Source organism: Salvelinus sp. IW2-2015, unplaced genomic scaffold (genome assembly GCF_002910315.2).
Source record: "Salvelinus sp. IW2-2015 unplaced genomic scaffold, ASM291031v2 Un_scaffold16382, whole genome shotgun sequence".
NCBI lineage: Eukaryota > Metazoa > Chordata > Actinopteri > Salmoniformes > Salmonidae > Salvelinus > Salvelinus sp. IW2-2015.
Window position 1 is genome coordinate 15,101 of NW_019957561.1, and position 9,208 is coordinate 24,308.

The 9,208-nt window shown below is 43.5% G+C and overlaps 1 pseudogene; it reads left to right on the plus strand.

Annotated features, from left to right (window-relative positions):
- The first annotated feature begins 6,345 nt into the window (after nt 1–6,345).
- Nucleotides 6,346–8,634, plus strand: LOC139022630 (speckle targeted PIP5K1A-regulated poly(A) polymerase-like; annotated as a pseudogene).
- Nucleotides 8,635–9,208: the final 574 nt, after the last annotated feature.

Consider the following 9,208-nt stretch of genomic DNA (forward strand, 5'->3'; position numbering starts at 1 on the left):
TAACACTCTCCTCACCAGATGCCTTGGTTACTTCCTGACTAGACTACTGTAACACTCTCCTCACCAGATGCCTTGGTTACTTCCTGACTAGACTAGTGTAACACTCTCCTCACCAGATTGTAACGGTTTTGACTTGAGGTTATTTATAGGGGTGCCAGGTAGGTTGTGCCTAACAGAGAAAACATTGGTTTCTCCTTTTGCTTTGGGAGGGAATGAGTCCCATCTGGTCCGTCAAGTCACACCAATACAAAGGAACAAAGGACTTATGTAAAAGTCAGGATGGAAATACACTTTTCATAAACCCTTAAAACATTGGAAAGAACATCAAAAACAAGTGTATTCTTTTGCGTGGTTGTATTAACAACATAAATGATCARACACACATAACAATATAACAAATAATGAGCTCTTGTTCCTCCAGAAATGTCCTGTACCTCAGGCATAAAAAGAGTCCAGCCKGGTAAAGAAGTTCAGGGATACAAGTGACCTTAGTCACGCAATGGTTGTCCGTAGTGTAAACCCAGTATTAATKAAACACTCAAAATAACACTTATTTTACAACACAACTATAAAGKGTATCAAAGACTAATACGTCCTCACAACTAACTACATAAATCACAGTACACATCACCCCAAAACAAATGAAATACAGTGTACAAAAAGGTTGTGGTCAGTCAGACAATCCAATCCGCCAAACAGATCTCCAGCGGAGAAAAGGCCACGAAGAACAACGGAGAGGTGTAGTCCACAGACGCAAAGAGTGGATCAAATCCTGGGTAAACTCGCTATAAGGCTACAAAACACACACACTTTAAGGCAACAAAACAAACGGAATAGCGAAGCTTTAGGAACTGAGGGTTGAACACATCCTCATTCACGTCTCAATCACAACCCCACTTTTGCGCAGCTGATGCTGGCTATTTAATTAGGAATGAAAGGGGAAGCGCCCTATTGGAAGGAGAAGCACTGAGACGGTTCAGAAAAATTCAGGGCCGTCACAAGATGCCTTGGTTACTTTCTGACAAACTACTGTAACATCTCTTTACCAGATGCCTTGGTTACTTCTTGATTAGACTACTGTACACTCTCCTCACCAGATGCCTTTTGTTACTTCCTGATTAGCTAGTGTAACACTTCTCCTCACCAGGTGCCTTGGTTTCTTCCTGACTAGACTACTGTCACACTCTCCTCACCAGATGCCTTAGTTACTTCCTGATTAGACTACTGTAACACTCTCCTCATCAGATGCCTTGGTTACTTCCTGACTAGACTAGTGTAACACTCTCGTACCAAGTGCCTTGGTTACTTCCTGACTAGACTACTGTAACACTCTCCTCACCAGATTGCCTTGGTTACTTCCTGACTAGACTAGTGTACACTCTCGTCACCAGATGCCTTGGTTACTTCCTGACTAGACTATGTAACACTCTCCTCACCAGATGCTTGGTTACTTCCTGACTAGACTAGTGTAACATCTTTACCAGACCCCTTGGTGACTTCCTGATTAGACTACTGTAACATTCTCTTTACCAGATGCTTGGTTACTTCCTGACTAGACTACTGTAACACTCCTTACCAGACCCTTGGTTATTCCTGATTGACTACTGTAACATTCTCTTTACCAGATGCCATGGTTACTTTCTTGACTAAACTACTGTAACATTCTCTTTACCAGATGCCTTGGTTACTTCCTGACTAGACTACTATAACAATCTCCCACCAGATGCCTTGGTTACTTCCTGATTAGACTAGTGTAAGACTCTCCTCACCAGATGCCTTGGTTACTTCCTGACTAGACTAGTGTAAGACTCTCCTCACCAGATGCCTTGGTTACTTCCTGACTGACTAGTGTAACACTCTCCTCACCAGATGCCTTGGTTACTTCCTGATTAGACTACTGTAACACTCTCCTCACCAGATGCCTTGGTTACTTGCCTGACTAGACTACTGTAACACCTCCTCACCGAATGCCTTGGTACTTCCTGACTAGACTAGTGTAACATCTCGTCACCATATGCCTTGGTTACTTCCTGACTCGACGAGTGTAACACTCTCCTCACCAGATGCCTTGGTTACTTCTGATTAGACTACTGTAACACTCTCCTCACCAAATGCCTTGGTTACTTCCTGACTAGACTAGTGTAACACTCTCCTCACCAGATGCTTGGTTACTTGCCTGACTAGACTAGTGTAACACTCTCCTCACCAGATGCCTTGGTTACTTGCCTGACTAGACTACTGTACACTCTCCTCACCAGATCCCACCAACGTCGTCAATTGACTCCAACTGGTTCTGAACTCTGCTGCCAGAATTCACACGAGATCAACTAAACCAAACCGGGTAGCCTACACCTTAAACCAAACCCTTACCCTAAACCAGGTTTGTATCCTCTTCCCAACCCCTCCTCTTTTTTATCTGTCCTATTTTGCCTCGTCCTTTGATTTTAGATTGTTCAGAATGTACATTGCTGTTGATTGATGCACTTGATTTTATGACTTTATGTATCGCACTTCATTTTATGTAGACCTACAATTTAATGCAAAATGTCCTTGAGTGTCGTAAAAGGCGTCCGCCAAATTAAAATGTATCATTTTTTTTTTTTGTAGTGAATCGGGAAAAAACAAAAACATTTTGGAATGGAGAGATGAAAGTATTGAGCAACTCTCAACATTTCACAGCAGAACGTAGGACTGTTTTTTTTAAATGTTGGAATAAATATGAATCTGAGAATACATACCGTTTCCCTTCAGCATCTCTGAGCAAACAAGTTACAGGCAGACACACTGTTCTAATAACCAGCAGCTTTGCGGCGCGGGCGTTGCAGGAAGTATTAAGTGAACGCCATAGTTACCAATCCATTTCTGTCATTTGAAAGGAAAGCATTGTCGTTAGATGTAACTCAACTAAAAACATTCGAGCATAACACTGTATAACTTCTGTGTTGATAAAATGCAGTTTACAGTACCGTAATTAAACATGACTTGATCCTGTTTTAGGTGGTGGATTGTTTCTTCTTTATTTGACAATATTCTAATAATACAGGGGGTTAGGAAAGAAAACGCTTGGCCTGGGTAGTTCAGTGGTCTTGTGCTGTGGTGGAATGTCTCCCCATTATGCTTGCACCAATCCAATGCATGAGGTGAAATTAGTGTGAACACATCTGGATGCAGGGTATCAGAACACAGCCTATTTCTTTCCCACTTTCCACAAAATCAATTTGTCCTCCAATCCCTCTTGCCACTAACCCACAAAATCCACCAACCTGTAGTCACATGTCCCTAATTCCACCCCCACCCACCCCTTCCCTCAATTTCATACCTTAACTACAGACACAGGTAGTCCTGTAGCTGCAGCAGCCTCCGTCACCAGGGCTGAGGACCTCCTTTTCATACCCCGTTCATGATAAGACACAAGGGCAACCCTGATGTTACCCGCTATGAGGTGTCTTCCTACAACAACAAAGACATATGAAATACAGTTTACATACACCTTAGCCAAATACATTTAAACTCAGTTTTTCACAATTCCTGACATTTATCCTAGTAAAAATTCCCTGTTTGGTCAGTTAGGATCACCACTTTATTTTCAGAATGTGAAATGTCAGAATAATAATGATTTATTTCAGCTTTTATTTCTATCATCACATTCGCAGTGGGTCAGAGTTTTAAATTGTTTAACTTGGGTCAAACATGCCAGGTAGCCTTCCACAAGCTTCCTACAATAAATTGGGTGAATTTTGCCCATTCCTCCTGACAGAGCTGGTGTAACCGAGTCAGGTTTGTAGGCCTCCTTGCTCGCACACACTTTTTCAGTTCTGCCCACAAATTTTTCTGTAGGATAGAGGTCAGGGCTTTGTTATGGCCACTCCAATACCTTGACTTTGTTGTCCTTAAGCCATTTTGCCACAACTTTGAAAGTATGCTTGAGGTCATTGTCCATTTGGAAGACCCATTTGTGACCAAGCTTTAACTTCCTGTCTGATGTCTTGAGATGTTGCTCAATATATCCACATAATGTTCCTTCCTCATGTTGCCATCTATTTTGTGAAGTGCACCAGTCCCTCCTGCAGCAAAGCACCCCCACAAAATGATGCTGCCCCCGTGCTTCACGGTTGGGATGGTTTCTTCAGCATGCAAGCCTCCCCTTTTTCCTCCAAACATAACGATGGTCATTATGGCCAAACAGTTCTATTTTTGTTTCATCAGACCAAGAGGACATTTCTACAAAAAGTATAATCTTTGTCCCAATTTGCAGTTGCAAACTGTAGACTGGCTTTTTTATGTGGTTTTGGAGCAGTGCTTCTTCCTTGCTGAGGCAGCCTTTCAGGTTATATCAATATAGGACTCATTTTACTGTGGATATAGATAGTTTTGTACTGTTTCCTCCAGACTTCACAAGGTGCTGGAGGAAACAAGGCTGTTGTCAAAAAAGAAAGGAGGACCAAGGCACTCTTCATATAATTAATTAAAATGCCTTTATTTGTATGGCATGTTCAATAGAAACAAAGTTTTAAAAAGTCTGACAGGTTCTTCATTGCCTGGAACACCTTGTAGAACACCTTGCACTGTGGAAATTCCAATCTATAGATGACATGAGTGGTTTTGCAGTTAATGAAATGCTTGACGTAATACTCCATTTAGAAGCTGTGTTAACAAAATACTTTTTCTGTGCAATATTTCTGCAATGGTTTCACTGGTTACATTTAAAAGAGCCCCTGGGTTTGTGGTCAAGCCAAGTTTTTTGAGAGTCACCAGGAAGATAGCTGTGGACTAATTTGTCATTTAGGGTAGGACATCTCTAAAGCTTATGACTGGTGGCTCAGTGAAGACTTGGCGTAGTAGCGTATCACTTTGGATAATTCCCCAATTACTTTTCATTATTATTTTAATGTTCTCTGCTTCAGTGCTGTATTTTGTAACAAAATACACTCTCTGATGTATCACGAGGCACTCCTTTCGCAACAAGTTCTCTCTATCACGTAATCCAGCCCTATACCTGCATCTTTCACGACCTGAACGCTGTAGCCCCGATTCAAGAAGCGATTCTCCAATTTAGCAGATTTGACACTGTAGTCTGTTTCCTGATAACAAATTCTGCGGACTCTTTGAATTGGCCGTATGGAATGTTCTCTTTTAGCCTTTTGAGGTGAAAGCTGTCTGCCCTCAGAATGGTATTCCCATCTGTAGGCTTCCTAAAGATTGATGTGTGCAAACAACCTTTGTCATTTTTACTGATGTCGAGGTCCCAAAAAATTATGTTATCCTTGCTGTACTCCATAGTTAGTTTGATGTTAGGGTTAATGCTGTTAAGGTATTGGTGGAAGGAAATAGTTCATCTTCTGAGTCGGACCAAACAGGCAAACATCAATATAGCGTCCCACCATATAATCCGTCAAAGAAATGGTTATTAGAAGGATCCAAATGAAGTCATTTCCCATTTACCCAAGTACAAACCAGCGTAGGAAGGGCTGTAGCAAGCTCCCATGGCACATCCTTTGACTTGTTTAAAAATACGGTCCTGAAAGATAAGATGTTATGATTAAGAGTCCATTCAGTCAGTGAGACAATGAATTCTGTAGGAGGCATCTCAGTCTCAGGCTGGGTACTCAAGAAATGGTGCATAGCTGCCAATCCTTTGTTGATGTTCAATGGTGGTGTATAGACACTCCACATCCATGGTGACTAAAAAGGAAGCTGTACCTGTCCTTTGCTGTTGTTCTGGGATTGATTTGCAATTTTCACACCAAAGTATGTTCATCTCTAGGAGACAGAACACGTCTCCTTCCTGAGCAGAATGACGGCTTCGTGGTTTTTTTCTGAGGTCTTGGCTGATTTATTCTGATTTTCCCATGATGTCAAGCAAAGAGGCACTGAGTTTGAAGGTAGGCCTTGGAATACATCTACAGGTACACCTCAAATGGACTCAAATGATGTCAATTAGCCTATCAGAAGCTTCTAAAGCCATGACATATTTTCTGGAATTTCCAAGCCGTTTAAAGGCACAGTGTATGTAAACTTCTGACCCACTGGAATTGTGATACAGTGAATTATAGGTGAAATAATCTGTCTGTAAACAATTGTTGGAAAAATTACTTGTGTCATACACAAAGTAGTTGTCCTAACCGACTTGCTAAAACTATAGTTTGTTAACAAGAAATTTGTGAGTGGTTGTAAAACTAGTTTTAATGACTCCAACCTAAGTGTATGTAAACTTCCGACTTCTATGCCTACTGTACTGTGTATAGCCCAGACCCAGACGGACCTTAGCCTACATCCTAGGAACTTGATAATGATCAGAAAAGTCAGACAACACAACTCTTAGTATTTTCTGGTATGAACACAAACATGGGTCACCACCAACCGACCCTCCTGCTCTCTATTCCTCCACCCATCAGACTGGCGGTGAGGAGCACCCATTTTCTGCAGCTGTGCTCAGGCTGGACTCCAGGCTGCGCCCTCTGGTCTACACCATCCCGCTACTGGCCAAACAGAAGCAGCTAGCTGGTGAGTGATCTTCACAGCATCCTGTAGACTAACATCTTAGATGTCATACCATTTTGAACTGTATTCAGTAGGGGGCAGCAGAACCTTGCTGCCGATCTTGAACCTTTTTGTCAACAGACGATACGGTATTATGCTGCTTTGTGTCACATGCTTGGAATGACGGTCCTCTCGCTATGGTGTTTCTCCCATAGGTCATCTCAGTGGTGCGGGACCTTGCTGAATAACTATGCTTTGACCCTGCTGGTGATCTATCTGCAGAAGTGTGACCCTCCTGTTTCTCCCACATTGGACCAGCTGAAGGACATGGCCTGTTATGTACTTCTTCCGGTCTGCACCGCTTCCAAGCTCAACACAAATATCACACGCATGCTGATAACACACATCTCCTCTCAAGCCATTTCCATTTACATGTGCAGGACTTGTATTTATGTAGTCCATGTTGTACCCTATATTAACCCATGCAGTCCCCTATATGCAGAAACTAGGTTTAACCTGAGGATGTGTATAGTTGTGTGCCTAGTGAATTAATTATTATTTGTATTGATGTTTTTTTTTCCACTGTGCTCCTCTATTCCTCTAAGGTGAGGAGGAAGAGTATGTTATTGAAGGTTGGAACTGCACTTTCCCCAGTAGAGCCCATTGCTGTGCCTCCAGCAAGAACACCCAGGATCTGGGCAAATTACACCAAAAATTGCATGAAAAATACATCCAACCACGCAGAAGAAAAGGACGGTCAGCGTTAGAGAGAAATTCAGGATATCAAGTAGTAGAATTGAAGGTGCTATTTGGGTGAGAGAAAAACATAGAAGAAAAGTAAGGCACTCTTCATGAAAGTAATGAAAATACCTTAGTTGTATTGGCAGGTACATATTAAATCTGTTTTTATACCAATTAGGGAGTAATGAAAGTTGGATGTATTATTTACAGGTTATCATCTTACCCAACTGGCTCTAAGTAAATCTTCGGTAATAACACCCTCAGTTGTTTTCACATCATTTTATTCATTTTGGGCTGATCAATAGCTCGAGGCTTTCCTTTGTTTTTCTCTGTAGGTTCCCTGCTGTCGGACTTCTCCTTCTATACCAGTTTGTCTTTGCAGCTCTGTCAGCTCCATCAGGGAGGGTTGTTCACTCCGTCACCCAGCTTTCTTAGCCGAGACAAGGTAAAGCGGGAAGGGGAGGCAACGGAGCAGGAGAGGACCTCAAGACCCTAAGCTTGGCCTCTTCATGTGCGTGGACCCCTTCGAGCTGAGCCACAATGTGGCGGGCAACCTAACGGAGCGCAGCCAGAGGAGCTTTCAGAGGGGTGTGCCAGGAGGCAGAGAAGTACTGCTGCAGCCTGCAGTACGAGCCCAAGCCCACCAAAGGCAAGGTGTGGGTCCTGGTGCGCCTTTTCACCCCCTGGGACAAGGATCCTCACCTCAACAAGGGTGGCGGAGCAGGCACTAGCATCAGCATCCCCTTCAAGGCTCTTCGCTCCCCGAGGCGGTCCGCAGCCATCTGCACTCTCCCGGGGACGGCTTTCGCCTGTCTGGTCCCAGGAGGTGTGCTCTGCAGTGGAGGGGCTGTTTCAGGGAGTGCTCTAGTGCACCTGATTAACACCGGCATGCAGGAAAGCACTGAGGGAATGGATACTGTAATATCAACAACAACCACGGTGAGGACGCCAACCGCTGTGCCTCCTCAAGCAGTGACTGCAGCCCCGAGCAGGCCACACGGGAGCCAAGAGAGCGCTGCTGTCCTCTGAGAGCAGCGATGCCTCCATGTCCCTGCAGGGCTGGACAGTTAAGCGGGAATCAGCCCAGGTCTCACGCTGGCTATTCCAGAGGCACAGGGTGTGAGCGGGCCGGCGGGAGGTGAGGTGGGAGCTGTTTAAAGGGGCGATGAAAACATGGACTCCAAGCCCCCTCTGGCCCTTCTGACTCCAGGCCCCATCTCTCCAGCAGTGTGGAGCTGGAGACCCAGTACATAGTGGACAAGGAGCGCACTGGAGTTACAGCTTCAGGGCCCAGGTGGTGGCGGCACCAGAGAGCAACCAAGGCCGTGATCATGTTTCGCCCCTCTGCTGATGGCGCCGGACTGTACACGACTTCTTTCATTCCTGAGAAAGTTCCTGCCAAGATTGGCATGACACACTATGGGTAAGAACTTTTGGTCAGAAGATGGAGATTTTGTGTGTGTGTTTGATAATCACATTTTTTTGTTCGAAAAGTGGAAAGGATAGTGGTGAATCTGGACAATTACTAACTTTTTTTTGCATATGAGAGATTTTTGTTGGTAAACGTTAGGAATTGATGTCGTACTTTTGAAAAACCGACCGCACGCAAGAAGGTCTGAATTGTAAGTGAAGAGCTTGTATTTATAGACAATTAAAAAGATTGGTAAACATTGATTGTATGCTGTCACGCTGTTTCAGTTAGTTATTTTATATCTTGGAGTAGGGCCGGCACGTTTTATTGAAGTGCCCTGCAGAAGTGCACTCCTTTGCATTGTTTTCAGTGAGTGCTTTGATTTGACCTCTGTTTTAAAGTATGACCCTCTTATGATTCTTTTTTAACGGGAATTCATGTAAGTAGGGGATATTGCCTCTGCCCACAACCACCATTAACTGAAGCTATTGTAAACCGTTCTCAACAGTTGGAATTAAACAAACAAAATATTTATCAAGCAATAGGACAACTTTGATATTTTTTGTTCATAAGCCA